The following is a 21,021-nucleotide window of genomic DNA, read 5'->3' on the forward strand; positions in this document are numbered from 1 at the left end:
AAGCCATGTGATGCGCTCCAGCCAATGAAAAGGCTGCCGGTGCGCAAGCGCACTGGCAGCCTTTTCTCTCTCATGGACCCGGAAGCAAGAGACATCTCTGGACGGTGGAGGCAGGTGACGGTGAGGCGGACGGCGGGCGAATGGAGTGGCGATCGTCACCGGAGGGATGGTGAGTATGGTGTCTGTGTGTGTCTGTGTTTTTTTTTTGGGGGGGGGGGTCCCGCCGGAGTTGTCCTTTAATGTATAGATCATAGTAGATATAATGAAAGACATACCCTATAAGGGCTCATGAACACTGGGCAATAGATGAGGAATTTCTGCTTGAAGATTTCAGCTTGAAATTCCTTAGGCTAGGCTATGTGCACACTGAGCAATTCTCAAGGAATTGCAGCTGAAAGTATTCAGGCAGAATTCGAGCAGAATTTAAGCCCCCCATTGACTTCTATAGGATTCCTCTAGCAGATCTACAGCAGAAAATTCTGCTCGGAAATTCTGCAGTGTGAACAACAGAGCAGAAAACCCATTGAACACAATGGGACTTTGCTCTGTACATATTTTACGGGAGGAATTTCAAGCTGAATTTCAAGCTGAATTTAAAGCTGAATTCCTCGCCTATTCCTCAGTGTGCACATAGCCTAAAATATGTACAGAGCAAAGTCCCATTGTGTTCAATGCGTTTTCTGCTGTTGTTCACACTGCAGAATTTCCGAGCAGAATTTTCTGCTGTAGATCTGCTAGAGGAATCCTATAGAAGTCAATGGGGGGGCTTAAATTCTGCTTGAATTCTGCCTGAAAACTTTCTGCTTCAATTCCTCGAGAATTGCTCAGTGTGCATATACCCAAAAGAAGTAACATGTCACTTCTTTGGGATCTGCGACGGAAAATTACGGGTGGAAATTCCGCTGTGTGAAAAGCATTGCTCAATTTAAACGGGGGGAATTTTTGCGCAGAATTCGCTCGAAAATCCACCTCTTTTGCTCAGTGTGCATGAGCCCTAATTCCACTTGAAGGACACTGTTGTGGTGACATTGTGCAGGTAATGTGACATTGTGTGGGAGCATGGTTTAACCCCTTTATATATTTACCTGTATATATTCTCGACCCCTTCACATATTGGAAGGCTTACTTCTGAGATGTTGATTCACAGGTGAGTGCTGGGGAGCAGAAGGCTTCAGACATCTTTTGCTCCTCAGATAACCCCTTTATGCAAAGGTAACAACTGGAACAGGATGTAGAAAAACTTTCTGGCAAAAATAGTGCTATTGTGAATTGCACAATTTGTGGGAAAATAGGGCTAATTAACTCTACTCTACTCTTTAATGTTAATTAAATGCTATATGTGAACATAGCCTCAGCAAAATGACAAAACTCTATTTTGGGTTAACGGGTACCAGAACATTTGTAGGTACTATATATGTAAATGAAAGGAGGTGGGGAGGGGGAATAATGGAGACTTGAGGTGATATCATATAGTAGTAGTAGAAAATTTAGAGAGTAGGGAATTTGTCAGCACCCAAGCCCTACCACTGCTGCTGACAGTGTGCTGTAGTTGGCAGTCCCCTAGTGATCATGGTGCCTTTTGATTATTTGTCCGTGCAATGGATTATGCACAATCTCAGGTCTCCTACTGTAGTGAAAAGTCAAAGAGGAGTTGTGGTTCAGAGTCTGCGCCGCACTCTGGGACACCTCACCATTCAATAATCACCACCATAATCAATGCTGTTTGGCCTTCCGCTCACTCAGCTGTCAGTCAGTATCTGCCTACAGAGGATTGATCTGCAATAAGATATAGCCTGTGTTGGAGCTGTGGTCTAGCGGTAAATCACCTGTCTTGAGACCACCAGCAGTTCCTTCTTTGGTTCGAATCCCCTGATGAAAATGAAATATAATTATTACATTTTTTTATTATTGTATCATTGTGCAGGTCCTAGTGGGAGAAGTCTTTTAGTTGGGAGAGAAAGCAAGACAAGAAGACACAGTTCCTGCTGAAGTTAAGCCAGAGGCTGGCTTTGGCCAGGGTTCTTGCCAGGAACCCAGAGACAGATTCTTTCCTTAAGCAAGTAAAGACTAGCATGCAGTGCAGACCCCTCAGGAGGAGAAGGTAGTCCTCTGAGCTTCACCTTGCCCACGCCAGGGATACTAGCCACACAGTACAGGGCAGTGACCTGGATCCAGTTAGGCACTGACCTCAGTGGAACAAAGCGGCAGTTAGCCTTAGTATTCCACTTCGTAACGCACGGCTAGCCTGGAAAGCTTCGGGAGGTCTGCTCAGCCCATCGCAGAAACCTCGTACTACCTTCACAGGATGGATACCTCGACACTGTAGGGCATTAGGAGGTTCAGTAAATGTGAGTATGAGTATCTTCTCTTCTTCTCTACTACAGCTACAATATCCTGGCAGTGTACAGTACTACATTGGGCAGGGCCCTTAAGAGGCTCCACTTCTCCACTATCTCTCGATTCACTGACTAACACTTCTTCTTTCTCCTTTGTACACCAGTTGTTATTGAAGCGGAAACCTATTTTTGTATATTGCACTAAAGCACTGAGTAAACGGATGTTATTCTGGTTAAGTCATTGGACTCTGCCTATTCCTTTGCACCAACACACCAGCGTATACTTGGCTTATATAAACCTGTGGACCCCAAAGCCATCTGACCAGGGGTTGAAAACAACGCCACTCCAAGCTACCGGGACAAGTGCCCAAGTGCCCAAGTGACCCTCACCCACCTAGCTGCCACAAGCTACCCCGGCAACAGGCTCTTTGTGGGTACTCCCTCTCCAGGGTTGCTGCATAGATTTCACTAAATGATAATAGACTGCATCAAATCTGCTGCAGTTCCTGTATGTGTGAGTAGACCCTATAATGTTTTTTTCCATGGGAATGTGCCTGCTCCTTCTTCATTCTAGATCTTATTAACTTTTTTAACCCAATGTGACATTGTTAGTGGATCAGGAAAAGGCAATGCCAATATAAGGAAAAATATCAGAATGCAATACAGTATGTGTAATTTCGTAAAAAGGCCTGTTATTTCAGCAACCTGTATTCTGCTGGCTGACATTGAAGTGATTTTAAATAAACAGCTCTTTTTATCTATCGTTAGAAAATTCCTCTAATATAGTAAATCCTAGACATGTTAATATTTCCCATACCTCTTATGTAATTCATCATAAGACTTTGTCTGGGTTATAGCACCATTCTACTGTATGTAATTTCTCCTGCAACTAAAGAAAAATGACAGCTTTTTTGACAGTGACTGAAATGTTTTGAAATTAGAAGACCACTGACTATTGTGAGTTTGCCGCAGCCTGAACATTTAGTCTGGAGGGCACATAGTAAGTGATGAGATGTTTTATGACATAAAAAAAGCCTGCAAAAGGATTTCTTTTTTTTTTTTTTTTGCTGTTTGATGTATATATTATTGCATTCACAAATGAAGCAATATTGTTAACCTATTACTATCATTTAAGCCAGAGTAAGAGACAGCAAGTAATTTTGAGTTTTAATAGCTACATTGCCTTTAATGAAAACAAATCCAGGAATTAATTTGAAAAGCAGAGAAATCTGTGTCTCTTGTTTATGACCTGTCCTCCATCTCTCTCTGGCTTTAGCATCAATAATTGCAATAAAAAAACTGACTGTGCGAACACACTCTTATGGCCCTTCACTTACATAATTGTTTACTGCACATCCCAAGTTTACACATATGTAATCTGTGGCTAATTAATATTGTTTTTTTGGGCTATATTCCCACACAGATTTTTGCTCATTTTTTTGCAACAAAAACCAGGAGTGGATTGAAAACACAGAAAGGCTATGTTCACACACTGCTGAAATTTAGTAAAAGACCATGATTTAATAGCAAATAATTGCCGTTATTTTAAAACAATGACCGTTATTTGCTGTTAAATGACGGTCTTTTGCTGCATTTCTGCAGTGTGTGAACTTAGCCTTTGTAAAGAAAAACAAAACAATACAGTACAATAAAACAAAACAGGTGCTGTTATTTTACAATTTTCTCCAGAAAGGAAATTAACAAAATTTTATACACAGTTGTACCAAAAATGGCTTCAACCAAAAGTGCAACTTGTCCCACAAAATATAAAACCTCTTTAAACCACACATAAGAAAAAATAAAAAAAGCTTTAACAATTATTCATTATTAAATCTTCACTGCACTATAATGACAGAGCCGCATGGCTGCTTCATTACAGTGATGCAAGACAGAAGATTCAAACACTTTTCCCACTCCTTGCATCATATGAATAGCTTATACCGAGCAGGAAAAGAGTCCAGTACAGCGCTTACCTGTCTGTAGGTTCCCTGTTTCACGGAGCGCGGGAATAAGCACTCAGACTGTAAATCATACTGCATTTGTGCTTACATGTATCATATACTTTTTATACTCTTAAAAAGGCTAAAAATGTATATATGAAGCGGATGCTAGAAAAACTAATGCCACTGTATGCCATACAACAGAATCTGTCTAACATTGGCTTACTTTGCAAACAAAACATTGCAACATACCCTTGCTGTATGCAATAGCATATTTGACTATGATTGTATCTACAGCAAGATAAAAAACATGGTGTCAACTCAGCCCTAGGCTAGGTTCACACTGACGTTTTTCTCTCCGCCACAGTTCCGTTAAGCTGTTCCGTTTTTAAAGTGAGTGTACCACCAGGCCCAGACTGAAGCACTGGAGGCGGGCCGATCCACCCTTATGATAGGGTTCCTTTGATTCTAATGGAGTCACGTCATGGAGGGGCTGGGGTTTCTTCCCACTGGGGGTGGGTGGGCCCGCCTCCAGTGCTTTTAGCCTGGGCCTGGTGGTACAGTCACTTTAAACAACATAAACGGAATCTGACGTATCTGTCCAACACCCCATTCATTTCTATGTATTTTTGTTGTGCTCCGTTTGCATGTATTCCGTCAGGGTTCCGTTTTTGTGAACAGAGAAAGAAATCCTGCATTCAGCTTTTTTCCCTGCGTTTGAAAAACCGGAACACAAACGGAAAGTGCACTTCAGTTTTTTTTACATTATAGTCAATGAGGACGGATCTAAACAGAAGGTATTTCGGTTTACATCCGTTTGCAAGTTAACAGTTTTCATCCGTTTTGTCACTGAGCATGTACAGAAGAAGTGATAAAACCAAAGAATAAAAAGAAACTGATATGCAAACGGCTGCTGACTGATGCAAACTGATGCTGACTGAAGCAAACTGGTGGAAAAAAGTCAGTTTTTTAAAGCCAAAATGCAAACGGACAATGAAAAAGTGAACATTGTGCAACAGTCTGCTCATCAGTTTTTGCTTATCCATTTAACCCCTTAAGGACGGGGCCCATTTTAGTTTTTTTGCGTTTTCAGTTTTTCCTCCTTGTGTTTAAAAGGCCATAGCACTTGCATTTTTCCACCTAGAAACCCACATGAGCCCTTATTTTTTGCGTCACTAATTGTACTTTGCAATGATAGGCTGAATTTTTGCATTTGGTACACTACGAAACCAGAAAAAAATTCAAAGTGTGGTGAAATTGAAAAAAAAACGCATTTCTTTTATTTGGGGGAACTGTGTTTTTACGCCATTCGCCCTGGGGTAAAACTGACTTGTTATGCATGTTCCTCAAGTCGTTACAATTAAAACGATATATAACATGTATACCTTATATTGTATCATATGTCCTTAAGAGGTTAATTAATATGGACGGATCCGTCAGCAAATAAGAAAAACATTAGTTTGAACCCGGTCTTACATGCTTTAGTCATTTGAGTTGAAGAATTTGTCTATACATATAACTGGCGATGGTGGATCACTCTAGTTCTAAAGTGCTGCCAAATATGTTGGCACTTTGTAAATACATTTTAGTATTATTTTATTTTGTAGGAGCAGAGGTGGGGGACAGAGAATCTATTGATTTACTAATTAAAAGTACAAATTACAGATAAATTAGGCTAAGTGGTTTATGACAAAAGAAGAAAATTAAAAAGTAAATCTTTTAGGCTGCCGGTTTTGCATTAAATTAATCCTTTATGAGGCTAGAATAGTAAAACAAAGCATGCTTATCATATAAAATATTTTTTTTTATCTTGCAAGAATCACTAGGTGGCGCTGTTGAGATACTGCTGTGCCCCATTCCTCTAACGAAAATCCAATGAAACCCAAACAGAATTATATTCATATGGTAACAAGACCAAATATGAAATATAGTCATAAGAATTCTTGAAGCATATGCTTATTGACAGATATTTACATGGCTATATACAAAAGGGTTTTGCTCAGACACAGAAAAATAATACAATAATATGGTCATATTTTTAAGATAAAAATATGTCCATATTTTCAATATAATAATGTGCTCCATTGAAGTCAATGGAAAATTGTCCGGCAGTGCACATTGTGTATAAATAACGGCCATAATTGATTACAGTTGTCAAAATAGTCAACATGCCTATTATTTACAACCAGCGTTTGCAAAATATGGATTTTTTTTTTACCTGTTACCACATTGTTTTTTTTTCTCTGAAAATTATGTTCGTATTTAGGTTATATTGTACTGCGTGTGAACCTAGTCAAAGGTTTAATACATTTCCAAAATGTAATTTCAAATTTTTGAAGGGGTTCTTTTTTTAATATAGGGTTACTTATGTTGAAAAGACGCTTATCGTCACAAAAATAAAGGTGAAATATGTCCTTTTTTGTCACTCTTGCTTAACACAAGATATGTTTTTTTTTTCTGTAGTGAATCTACAAGTGAGCTTTACCAGTAAACAATGCAGGCTATAGAAATCCAACTAATATATTGAGGTATTACGATTAAAAGACACTGTCATTCCCTAAATAGAACCCTGTAGTCTTCTATATGACTATAAATTGCAGGATCAAATATGTTGCCTAGTTGTCAGGGCAATCTGTTCACCAAAAGTATAATCCTTAAATCACTCTATACCTTTAGATTTTTCCATAGTGTTGTTTTTCAAAGAATTTTCCGCAAGCTAACAAATCCTCAAAGCTTTTGACAATGAAAGGTGCCGTTGTAAATTATGAAGAGAGACGACTAGGAGTCTCTGGTTAGTTACTGCAATGCTTGTGAAAAAGGAGAATTACTTATTTTCTTTAGTTTACGTTTGCATTAAACAGAGCTGCACAGTTCGGCACTTTGCCCAGACGAAGGGGATCCACGTTCCTCTGGGATACCTTGTAGACACCACGTCTCCAATCAAACCTCATTATGAAGCTAATTTGTTGAATAAAAAAATATCTTTGTGGCTTTTTTAATAGCTCATTTACAAATATATCCTCCCTAAATGTAACTTAATAGCTGGAGCTTCCAACTTTTCTAAACTCTTCATTTTTACCTAAAGTGAACCAATGTTTGCAATAAAAAAAGGCCACTGTTACAATTTTAAATGAATGAATAACTCACTTTACCTACTTAACTGTTTTTAATTCTTCAGTAATGGGATCTTATTTTTAGGGAAGGTATATTTTTATGTAACCTTCGTTGTTTGAAGACCAATGCTCTGGTATATATTTACATATTTTGTGATACTGGATACATGCACACTTACACAGTCCATTGTGTGTCCATTAAAATGGCTTTAAAACTCTATAACAGTATAACTCGATAATAAAAAGTAGGAAAATGTTAAAAAGTGATTCATTGTGATTCATTTTAGCTGATGACTTTATATACATACACAAGACTCATATAATGGCTTTAACACATTACATATGTTTTGTCGTTTGAGTTATGTTGGCATCATTACTTGACAGCCTACCCTAATGACTGTTTAGTCCCATAAATACAGCAGTCGGTGTTGACCATTGGCATCTTGAAGGTTACACAGTGGAAACAAGCTCATTCTCCCAAGTCTCCCAATTTTCTCTCTTGTGATGCAATTGCAGGTTTCCTATATGTTACTAGGAAACCTCGGAGCTATCTGGGTCGTTAAAATTGTTGATATAAGGCTGGGGGTGCAGTAAAAATAGGTCAGACTCCTCTATCTATCTATCTATCTATCTATCTATCTATCTATCTATCTATCTCCTATCTATCTACTGTACCTATCTATCTATCTATCTCCTATCTATCTATCTATCTATCTCCTATCTATCTCCTATCTATCTATCTCCTATCTATCTATCTATCTATCTATCTATCTATCTATCTCCTATCTATCTACTGTACCTATCTATCTATCTATCTATCTATCTATCTATCTATCTATCTATCTATCTATCTATCTCCTATCTATCTATCTATCTATCTATCTATCTATCTATCTATCGACTGTAAATATCTATCTATCTATCTATCTATCTATCTAGCCATCTAGGAAAACAGAAGAAGCCCGGTACTCCAATTCAGTGAAAATATTCCAACGGTGTTTATTCCATATACAAAGTTACAAATGCAATGTTTCTGCTCTGCCTGGAACCTTTCTCAATTAGTATCTTTTGACATAATTCAACAATATCTTTGGCATCCAGATTATATGTATTTCATACAAAATCTAAAAATACACTTTGATTTAGATTATGCTTGCTGGAAATGACAGTCAATCAGAGACCACTTCTGCAAAGATTATGGGAAACATGTAAAAAGTGGATCAGGTGCACCATCGTCCACTAAAAAAGTATTAGGACGTTACTTTTTCTTGCTCCAGAGAATTGGGATAGTTGGGGGGACATAAAGCCCCACCCCCATTTACCCTACCTGATTTACTAAGCACGCCTCTTAGATTTACACCTTTTTCCAGATGTGAAACATAACTAACTGGGTGCAGGAGGAGACCACACCTAGGCGAGCAGGGCTTATACCATGAAAAAAACAACTATCTGCACCTTTTTGTAGCATACACCAGGGGTGCATCTTGATAAATGTGCACCTGGGTCTTTTAATTATACATACAGGATATGTTGTGAATTTCAAGTCTGCATTTGGCAAGTTTCCATCAATTAACTGTTAGACAACATGTATCTCATAACTTCCATGTTCTTAATGTGAAGCATTGACATACAACACACTATATACTGCAGTTTGGCCAAAATCCTGTTTAGGATAATACAGGCCATCTTGGCATGTCTGAACAATTGCAGTGTTGTTGAACCAAGTATTCTGTATAACATTAAGCTGATGTCTCACTTCATAGAGCCCCTGTGCATTAAGACGTCCTGGGATGTAATTTTGCATCAAGGGGTAAGAGGGTTACTTTGGACCCTTATTCAGTGTACATTTATTTCTAAATAAATCATGTATATGAATGAAGGCTGAAGGTTGATTAGTGTTTGATATTTAAGCCAGTTGAGTTGTTCATTTTATGCACATACAAGCACAACGCTTGACTTATGTAACTGTTTCCTGCTTATTTAAAATTCGAACAAAAGAGCGAACAAATATAATAAAAAAGGATTTTGTTTCTTTTATGTTATAAAGCAGTTTTCTTATTGTAATAATGTATTGGCAGGTGATGGCATTTTAACCTAGCTCATTAGCTTCTAATACTCTGTAAATATCTCAGAATTCCTTGAACGTGTCCCTGTGGCAAACAAAGGAAACAATCTACGTGTTCTATAAATCATTCTTACTGTGCTACAGGGAATTGTCTTGATGCATGGAGAATGATTGTAAGTAATGTTATGTTTTAAAACCCAACTGAGTCATTTAGTCTTTTGTATGTTTCTGTGTTATCAGTGATAATACAATATTTATTGATTGATTTTTTCCCCTCCCAGTTGCAACCTTAAAAAAACATTTCAGGCTAATGGATTCAGGCCTATGAATATAGTGTTTTCTTTTTTTAAATAAATTAATAAGTTAATTGTGCTTATTAAGTACAGTGGTACCTTTGATTGCGAGCATAATTCCAGGACCGTGCTTGTAATTCAAATCACTCTTATACCAAAGCAAATTTTCCCATAAGAAATTATTGAAATGCAGACAATTGGTTCCACACCCCCAAAATAATGATTTTTTTATTCTGAATAACATGTAAAACAAATGAGACAAACATTTAGAAACATATAAAAAAATGTTGTGCCGCACTAGAGGATCTGTCTCACGGAAAAGGTTTCCCTATATAGGTTAGTGTTCTCATCTCAGGGTTAATCCTGAGACAAGAACACAAACCTATATAAGGAAACCTTGTACGTGATCCTCTTGAGAAAGAAGTTCGGAACCTTTGAAACACGTCGAGGAAGTTTGCCTTACATCATGATCTGTAGCATCTGTGATGTCACAGAGTACTCTCGCTTGGGATTACCACAGCAAATGCAGTACACGCCACCGGCCAGGGCGTGCACCTTGCGAACTACAATACTCTATACCTAGCTTGATGAAGCTGGGGAAGCCAATCCTACCGAAGTCTCTATAGACGTGAAGGACTACAAGCCTAAGCATAACCACTCAAATGGACTTGGTGAGTGGCATTTTTTAGGATCACGCTTATGAATTAGATGTGTGGGAATTTTTTTTTATCGGTTGATCACATACAAAGTGTACCTTATCAATTCTAGAGGAATGCGGCACAACATTTTTTAATATATTTATATTGGACGTTTTTTGAGTGGTAGCAGTAACCACTAGTTGTAGCATGCAGCTTTACGGATACTATTGTATCCTCTCATCAGGAGTGTGGTTGTTTTACTTTTTGTTCATACATTTAGAAACAGCGGAATATGTTATATTTTAAGTTACTGTACACTATAGCCATCAGCATGTGGTGTATAATGTATAGTAACTGCATAAACCTGAAAAACAGCAGCAGTTTGTTAATAGAGGATGGAACTGCATATCCCCATAATGCAGTAGTGTAGTACAACAGGCTAGAATGGAGAAGCAGGGCTGCTGTCAGAGGTCTGTGTGGTCACATGACAGCAATAGGGAAAGGGTGTGTTTCCAGCATGGACCAATCAGGAAGTGAGAATCACAGAGATGTGCAAGAGAACAGTGACAGAACATAGATAGAACAGTGAACATTTTATGGGATCCCGGCTGGAGCGTATACACAGAATATACGCTCTGGCCGGGATCCCATATGGCGCCACAAAGAGCTGACATGTCAGTTTTCTGCGGCCGCAATTCAGTGAATTGCGGCCGCAGAAAGCTCTGTCAGTTTACACAATGAAGCGAGCAGCTCCGGCCGCTTGCTTCATTGTGTGCTATGAGAGTTCTGATGCGGGCGCGTGCTGAACACTGCGGCCGGAAGGATCATACTGCAGTACTGGCCGGGATGATCTTTGGAGAGACCGGCCGTTCCATGACCCGGCCAGGTCACGGAATGGCCGGTCTCATACGCCTTGTGAACATAGCCTTAGGGTGGGTTCATACTGAGGAATTCTCCGCTGTCTGTCCGCGCGCCTTTCGGCCTGCTCCATAGACACCATTCTATGGGCCGGCGTATTCCGCTATCCACCGAAAGAAGTGACATATCACTTCTTTCGGCGGATAGCTGAATACACCAGCCCATAGAATGGTGTCTATATAGCTGGCGGAAACGCGCGCCCGTGCGTGTGGAAAGATAGTGTAATTCCGCGGAAGTTATCCGCGAGAATTCCTCAGTATGAACCCACCCTAACTGTGAAAACCATCCTTTAACCTTGGTGTCAGAAAAGGTTGACCATTTTGAATACAGCCACATCACAATTAACTGAACATGTAACCTTGATTTCGATTATTAACCGTTTTTTATGCCATGCCCATTTTATAAGCCAACGACTTTTTTGCAAGCCACACTAATTTGGGCATGCCAAACTACAGATAAAAGAGGACTGGGGTCAGTGTATACATAGGCCAACTATGGTGCTGTATACATAGGGGAATCGGAGGCTATATCCAGTGTTTATATACTATAGAACAGCATTCTTCAGCAGTTGTGAAAGTACAACTTGGGCATGCTGGGAGTTGTACTTTCACAATTGCTGGAGAACCACAGATTGGGGGACACTGCTATACAGTATATATACAACGAGTGTCATGTACCAGGTTAGGGTTAGGCTACTTTTTTGTATAAAGACTGTAAAAAGAAATGTCATGTAACAAAGGGGAAAGTGTTATGACAAGGTTATAAATAAACAGGGAATGAGTAATAATAATCATCATGTAGAAGATCAGGTCAGTTAATCAGGGCCATACTCGGTTTAGTTTTTTACACAATCGCCCAGCTCTAGCATGTAGGTATCTATGTATGTGTGTGCTGCAACTGCTTTCTTCAAATCCCACCTCATATTTTCTATCAGTGTCAGTTGACTGTGACAGCGCCTTAAGAAGCTTCCAGAATGCCCTCAGAAGCTAATGCTTGGTGGACTTTGATATATGCTTGGATTCATACTCATTCTCAGGCATGACAGTTTCTCTAATACTAATACTGTAATCCATCTTTCTCTCCACACGCTACAGGTTTTCAGTGCCAGAGGAAGCAGAGCAGGCCCAGAGCATCTCTGAGTCACCACCATGCTTCTCTGTAGGTGCGCTGTTCTTCTCAGCAGATGCCTTCTTCTTTGTCCTCCAGACATTTCTGAAGTCCATTGGCCTGATAAGTTTTACTTTTGTTTCATTTCATGGGAGTGAAATTAATGAATTAGTAAATATGAAAAATATGAATAAATTAATATTTCAAGCGTAGGAAATGGGGGTGGGGATTTAGGGGTACTGGAACAGATATGCAAACCTTGATAAATCCCGCCCCCAATAATGTATGGTAAAAGACAAAGAGGCAAATGATGGGCTGATTAAGAAGAAGCAATTGTGCCACACAATCTTCCAGTACAAATGTGGGTGGCATTAGTGCAGGTAGTAGCAGCAGCACAGTTGGCACCAGCCGTCCTGCCAGTAGTACCAGGCCACAGTTGCCAAACTAACATCATAACGTTTCCTCTAACATCATGAAGCTGAGGCAGTGTTCAGGGCACTTCTCTTACATTCTCAGTACATTCCTTTAACTGCCTCCTGGATCAATGTTTTGCAAGGGAATTGTGGTGATGCATCACAGCAACAAAGCTAGATGTTTTCCTTCAGAGCAAACTCCTTAGTATACCTAGTACTTATGTATATATTGTAGCCAAATACCAGAGAGATTTACAAATTGCAAACATGCAAATAGATTTTCACTCAGCAGCATTCTAAATGGCAGAGTCACTTAATGGGGTTATCCACCTAAGACCAAAAAAATGAAATGGTAGCTGATCTTACTCACCTAGTCCCCTTGAGTATTTTGAGACATCTCCTGTCTTTCTACCTGCTGCCATTCTCTAGTTACAAGTTTTTCTAAAAGTCCATCTATATCCAAGATGGTGGCGGCCTAGAAACTACATTTCCCATCATGCATCTCCCGATTGGTCTATTTGCATATTCGCCCCCTCAGCTTTCTATCCTGCCCACTGCTGTCATTACTATTGTACAGTAAACACAGGACTATGTAATTTATTTCTCCAATTTTGCATCAAATCACCCCTATATGCATTCCATTCTAACTGATGATGTAGCAGATCTGGTGTGTACATGGTGTAGCTAGTTCCATCCAGACTTTAAGAACATCCATAACTTACAATATGCAGAGCTGTAACACAAAGACAGGTACATATGCCTGCATTCACTGACAGCAAGCAGATATAGAACTATAACTTTTCATATTACAGAAACCTAGGTTCAGGGACACATATAAGTCTATGGGAGCAGCACAGGTGCATGGAGATGATGCAGATTATATCTCCTGGGGGTTGAGTTAACAAGTCAATAGACAGCTAACCCAGCCCCCCAGAGGGAAGTTCACATGTCCTGTGTCCACAAAGGGAGGGGGGAAGAGGGAACAGTGCATTGTCAGAGTGGACATAGAGATGATGAAGTTAGACGTCCAAAGCTGGTAAATATGAGAAAAAAAGAGAGAAAGGATGCAAGATAGGTTATACAGGTATACAAGACATTGGGGGGTATTAAGAAGAGGGATAGTTTAGAATATTTGTTTTTTTTTACCTGGATAACCCTTCTAAGTGCAAAAACTTTCCAGTCTTCAAGTGGTTAAGTTTGACTGTCTCTGTATGATACTGTAGGGTCAGAGTCAAATATGACACATTGGTTAACCTTTATTATACTATAAGACAATATTTCTTTGTTTCTTTTCACCAGCTGCACTCCTCTATCTTCAGACTTCATTAAAAGAAAAGTAGGACGATAGGTACCATTTGACAGAGCCATACATGTTGGACTTTTTGCACCTGGATTCTTTGCAGGTAAATGATTGTAGCATTTATTTAATTAATATTAATGCATTGATATTTTTTTTTGTATGTCAGATCTGTCATCAACTCAGATGTTAATTAAAGCCTGTACTAGATAATTCTTCTATATCCAGGGTTTTTTAGTTTTTTTTTTTCCATTTACAAACCACGTCACTGCAGAGCGCTGGATGATTATTTATAAGACCTGGCAAGTTGGTTGAGGCGAATCAGTGCACTGAGGGCAGTAGTCTAATGCAACAAACCGCCTCATTTACATATCTAATACAGTACAAAATTACCGAAAACAGCACTGAGGATAAAGGTAATAAACTTACCTTTATTGTCAGTGCCCTGTGCACTATAAGGAGATGCTTCTAACCTGCTGATAGTTTCCCTTTTAAAGTTTACTTGACAAGGCCCTACAAGTATAACTATGTTAGTTGAGATAGGAACTAGTCCAAATTTTGCTATTTTACAAATCTGACGTGTCACTTTATGTGGTAATAATTTTGGGATGCTTTTACTTATCCAGGTTTTTCATGACACATAAATAAAAAACTAACAGAAAAACTGCCTGGCTTTTTTTTTTATTAGCAATCAGTTTTCATTTGAATAAAATTGGTTTGGGAAAGTTAGACAATTTAGCTGTTATTTTTTCATTCATCCGCTAGATGCAAATGTTTTCATTGCATTTAGCATTTATTTGTTAATAGCAACAAAATTTTTCATCCTGTAAGATTTTTTGGGGGGAACAGTTGGTTTCTGAATCGGATTTAAGGAGCCTTTATGTTAGAAATAACCCATAAATCATTCCATTTAAAACAAATGAACCCCACAAATATTTAAAATGGCATTTAGGATGTGTATGAAACCTTTCACCCCTTCATGTGTTTCACACAAATTGAAGGAGCGATTAGAAAAAGCAGTTTTCTTTTCAGGTGTTCTGGTATTTTATTTTATGTAAATTTTCTGTAAAACAGCAATTGTTCACAGAGGGATGAAACTCAGTATGTATTTTTCTATCTCCTTACTTTTTTTTTTTTTTTTTAGAAATATCCTATATATGACTATAAAGTGCTATGTGACTCAACCACAGGCCTCAGACATGAAAGAGCACCTATTGAATTTTCAGCCACCCTTGCAAGTTTACAGATGCTAAAACATAATAAAATGCCTCAAAATACCCCCTTTGGATAGTATACTCCTTAATAAATGTATTAAGTTGCTTGGTGAGTAGAGATGAGCGAACCGGGTTTGGGTTCGAGTCCATCCGAACCTGAACGTTCGGCATTTGATTAGCGGGGGCTGCTGAACTTGGATAAAGTTCTAAGGTTGTCTGGAAAACATGGATACAGCCAATGACTATATCCATGATTTCCACATAGCCTTAGGGCTTTATCCAACTTCAGCAGCCACCGCTAATCAAATGCCGAAAGTTCGGGTTTGGATCAACTCGAGCATGCTCAAGGTTCGCTCATCTCTATTAGTGAGCTCTTTGACTTTACTCGCGCTCTGTAGAATGAATTAACATTGGGCTGTAAAAATTAAAACATCATGAGGAAAGTAGAAAATTTGAAAAACCACCAAAAACTAAAAAAATATGTTTAACAAAAACTTGATTTAAACGGCTAATTTCAATTTAAAATCTATAGGAAAAGAAATTCCAGAAAACAATTCAGCACCTAGGCATGCTGCAATTAGAAATGATGCCACAGATCCAAAAGTGCAACAGAAAATAATTTAACCCAGATTTACTTTTGAAAATATGCCAGGATTTTGGTGCAGTTTACACCCCTAAAAATTTTGTTGGACATTTATTAAGTTTGTTGTTTTTTGCGCCGGATTTATGTTGAGGGGCAATGCTTCTACATAAATCCTGTGTGCACTGGAGCCCGTCCAGGAGCTCAGAGCTGTCGTAGGTTTCAATGACATTTTTCCATTCTGCCCCCTCCCCGAATATATTTATGGGCATCTGGCTCATCTGCATTTTAGCCTGATAATAAATGTCCCCCCTGGTGTACATTCTTTGCACAAGATTTACTATGTGTTTTAAACACTTTTTAGGCATGTTTGTCCTCTACCCAATAAGGTCTAGCAGAAAGAGGCTGGAAATGGGTATGGCTTCTAACGCTTGTGCACATTTTTAAACTAATGTAAATTTAGCCTGAGAATTAGAGAGCTTTAGTAAATCTTGGCCAATATTTATCATGCATTTTGTATGCTTGGCTGTACATTAAAGGGGAAGTCCAGGCAAAATAATTTTAAGATATTTTATTGCCCAACAAAAGTTATGAAAATTACTAATAGACCCTTATCACGTAAAATGCACCTATAGTTCATTTTCTCTGCACTTACTACAGCATGGCTTGTTCAGGTCTCTGTAAAGTTGGTGATGTTATGTCACACAAACTGCGAACACCTGCTGCTCCAGTCTGTCCCACCACTGCAGCAGGTGTTGGCAGCTTATGTGACGTGACATCACCAACTTTACAGAGACCTGAACACGCCATGCTGTAGTAGAAAAGGCACTATAGGTTCCTTTCCCATAATAAGTGTCTATTCATAATTTTCATAACTTTTCTTGGGCAATAACATATCTTAAAATTATTTTGCCTGAACTTCCCCTTTAATTATTTTTATATAATAAAAAAATGCAGTTATAATGCCATGGGGGAAAACTGTATATGCCCCCCCCCCCCCCCCCCCCCCACACACACACACACACACCGCCACCATCTGAGGACCATGTTATATAGTAAGCTTCTAATTGAGCAGGAAACTCACTCCATTCAGGTTAAATAGAAGCATATAGGAATATAAAAGTGTGAGGCTGATGCTGTAGGTAAGTAAGTGACAGAAATCCAGGGCAAACAAAAGACACCACTTCTAAGGCTAAATTCATACGTTCCATAGGCCCTGTTGATTTCAATTGGACTGTTTACAGTCTATGGGGGAGATTTATCAAACATGGTGTAAAGTAAAACTGGCTCAGTTACCCCTAGCAACCAATCAGATTCCACCTTTCATTTTCCAAAGAGTCTGTGAAAAATGAAAGGTGGAATCTGATTGGTTGCTAGGGGCAACTGAGCCAGTTTTTACTTTACACCATGTTTTATAAATCTGCCCACTTATATTTATGGATACGCAATCTGCAAAAAGTGCATCTGCAAAAATGACTGACAAGCTATAGAGTATTGACCCTTATTGTGGCACAGATTGTCCCATAGTCTATGGGAGCATTCGTATTTTTTGCAGATCTGTAATTTTTACAGATGAAGTGTCTGTATCTTCCACAAATCCGTAAAAAAATATGGATGAGTAATCATTGTAAACCATTCCCACCTATTTAACCATCTACAAAAATTACTAATTAAGGATGCATTAAGGATTTAACAATGATTTTTTTTACGGATTGCTGATTATTGCAGACATCATATATGGTCCTTAGAAACTATTCAACATGTGAATTTTGCTCACAAGGAAGCGATGCACTTCAAAGTCTCTGCCAGAATTTCTCCACATTTATTGTGCATTTATACACTTTACTGCCTGGTGCGAAAAAGAGGCACGGCTAATGCAAAAAGGGGGTGTGGTCTACTTTGCACACAAAAAAAGTACCATACTTAAATCTGGATGAAAGTTCTGGCAGACTGAGTATTAGCTTGTGTAAACTTTGTGCTAGAAAACGAGACGGATTTATCAAACAGCCTGATAAATCTGGCACAGGTTGTCTAAGTTTGCACTTAGACAGTTTTAATAAATGTGGGCCAACGTGTTTTAAGACATGTGTTTTTGAGATGTAAAACTGACTTTTGTGCATGTTTTACGTTTCAAAATGAGTAAAAAAAAAACATTATGTAATCCTAGCCTTATAGGGACCTCTGTATGAGTCTACGGTGCATTGCAAACTGATAAAACACTCAAATGAAGTATTCTTGTGGATATAGCAAACAAAACAGGAAATTAAAATGCTTCACCGTGGAGCATGATGTTCTTTTGGGACCATCTGTGCCAAGAGAAAAATTGAAAATAATTGTATTTTTTTTTTTTTACAAATGTACAGCTAATGTTTTTTGTAAAGTACAAAGCCATTGCTTTGACAATGCCACAGTTGCTCAGCAACTGCCATCTGAACAGAACACATGCTGATTATAAGGTTGCTGTACCCAATGTGTCTTTGCTGAAACATTCATTCTGTTTCCCAAAAGGCACTTTTCACACATGGTAAATGATTTCAGTATTTCGTAAATACTGCACAATTTAGTTTTTTTAAAATTTCTATTGTAAACAGTAAAAAAGACACCAGTGTGCTCTATAGTAAATTTATACTGAGTTCTTATAGCTATAATAAGGTGAATTTCACACTGATGTTCAGCAAGACCATAAGGAAAGGTCCCACTGATTGCATGTCCAGGCATTTGCACAGTAACTATATGCCTGCAGTACACAGCTGCAAGCATGCTTGATAAAGGCCATCCTAACATAGAGATTGGCCAAAACGCATTGCAAACTTTTTGAAGATTCTAGTAGTGTGATATCTGATACATATATGTGCACGCTGAATACTACTGCAATCATCACACCAGCACCGGTCCTTAGAGGGAATCCATGGTCCTGGTCCTGCTCAGATCGCTACTACTACATTTCCATACACCAATCATTTGGTGTCCTTGACCTGGCTGCGGTGCACTTTTTATGAAGCCTACAATCGAGTTGTGCCTATTTTACAGCACAACTCTACCAGGTGAGTGGTTTTAATCTAGACTTCCCACCCCCCAGTTTGTTCTTAACTTTTTTTTTTTTTTCCAAACAGATTTTTATTGAGACAAAGTAGAAATAGAAGAACATCTTCTAGAAATAATAATAATAATAATAATAATAATAATAATAATAATAATAACTTTAATACACTAGGAAGCACCCCTTGTCTTCTGTCTCTTTATGACAGTGAATGGGACAACGTCCGTAGTGTATACAAACTGTATACACTACGGCTATTGTTCACTGCAGCCAAAGAAAATCATTAACAGGTCTATTTTCTACACTCCAGTTTGTTGAACAGTGGCTGTAGAAAATAGGCTGTGGTAAATTGGAGAGCAGGCACACCCGAATGTGCCCGCATTTCAAATAAAATCAAATTATGTTCATCTGGAGGATACTGCAATGTCAAACAACGGCCGCTATTCTTACAGCCTAAGGCTATGCTCTCACTGCAGCGGACCAGCACACATCTACAGCTCCTAAAGACAGGAACGTAGATATACCGTATATCTATGTGTTACTAACGTGAAGGGGTTAATAGCTTGACTATTTAAAATCTCTCATTTTATCTTTCATTTTGTTCACATTTTAAAATTCTAATATATAATTAGGACTTTGTCTATGTTTGCATTAATAAAAAAATGCAGAAAAAGCATTGCGGAAGGTCATGACTATGCAGCAGTAATTGGCCAGAAGCTTCGAAAGCTCTTACTACATAAAGAGGGCATGTAACTGAACTTTAATTTTAGATGCCTGCCTCCAGCATTTCTTATGGATTGGTGATCTTAACATTGTATATATAAACAGATATTGTATATGTTCTGGATTGTCTAATGACCCATATGTTTTTCATGATTATCAGAAATATCAGATGAAGAAAATGACATAAAAGTTAAATACAATGTATTAATTTACGTGTTCAAGCACTGCACTTAAGGTTATAACCTGAGCATAGTACCCTCAGTGGGTTTTATTTAAAGACAATGAGGGCTGAGGAATTCACAGAACACCATGCGTCATGATCCAACATAACGGAATTAAAAAACAAAAAAGGTAGCTAACCCTTACCTTACTAAGGCTATGTTCACACAACGTAAGTTCTGTACTAATCACGGCCGTTGTTGCAATGGCCGTGATTAGTGTGGAACTTACGTTGTGCTGAAGGCTGAGGGAATCCTGGTCGGAGTGTATACACATAGGGGGAGATTTAAGAAAGGGTTTAAATATAAACTGGTGTAAACTGCCCACAGCAACCAATCACAGCTCAGCTTTCAGCTCTGGTAAAATATAAGTGGGGTTGTGATTAGCTACTGTGGGCAGTTTACACCAGGTGTAATTTACACCAGGTATATTTAGACCCTTTCATAAATTTCCCACATAGTATAGACTCCGGCCGGGATCCCTAACGGCCCCGTGAGAAACTGACATGTCAGTTTTCTGCGACCGCTATTCATTGAATAGCGGCCACAGAAAACACTCAATTCACACAATAGAGCATTGTGAGCAGTGGGGAATTCCGTGTGTGCCCGCATTCGAATTCAGCGGCGCTGAAGATAATCCGGCCAGATGATCTTTAGCACCGCTCAATGATCTTTTCTGAGAACGGCCATTCCGTGATCCGTAATAATGAAGTGAAACTTTTCCTTCACAGTGCCCCTGCATCCACCTCACCACCAGCTCACTGTCAGCCTCCAGTCTCCTGAATCTCCAATAGGAACTACCTGCTTAGCCAGTCAATGACTACAGAACTGTTGCATCTCAGTCACTGATTGGCTGACCAGGCATTTCTAGGCTGGGTCCTGAGTCCTGCCACAGGACTGGGAGCTACAGAAAACTAGCGGGTTACTTTGAGCAGTGGGCTGCGCTGCAATGGCACTGAAGCGCGTAAGTATCACTTCATTATTATCCTCCCACCACCTCCTGCCCTCCCTGGATTTCTCCTGTTCCCTAGAGTTCTCCCTTAATTAAAGGGCAGCGATCCCATAAAAAAATTTACACATAAAGACATACTATATGAAAAAATTACTCGCAGTGGCTGTTTTACTT

The sequence above is a fragment of the Dendropsophus ebraccatus genome, chromosome 1 (assembly GCF_027789765.1).
Source record: "Dendropsophus ebraccatus isolate aDenEbr1 chromosome 1, aDenEbr1.pat, whole genome shotgun sequence".
Lineage (NCBI taxonomy): Eukaryota > Metazoa > Chordata > Amphibia > Anura > Hylidae > Dendropsophus > Dendropsophus ebraccatus.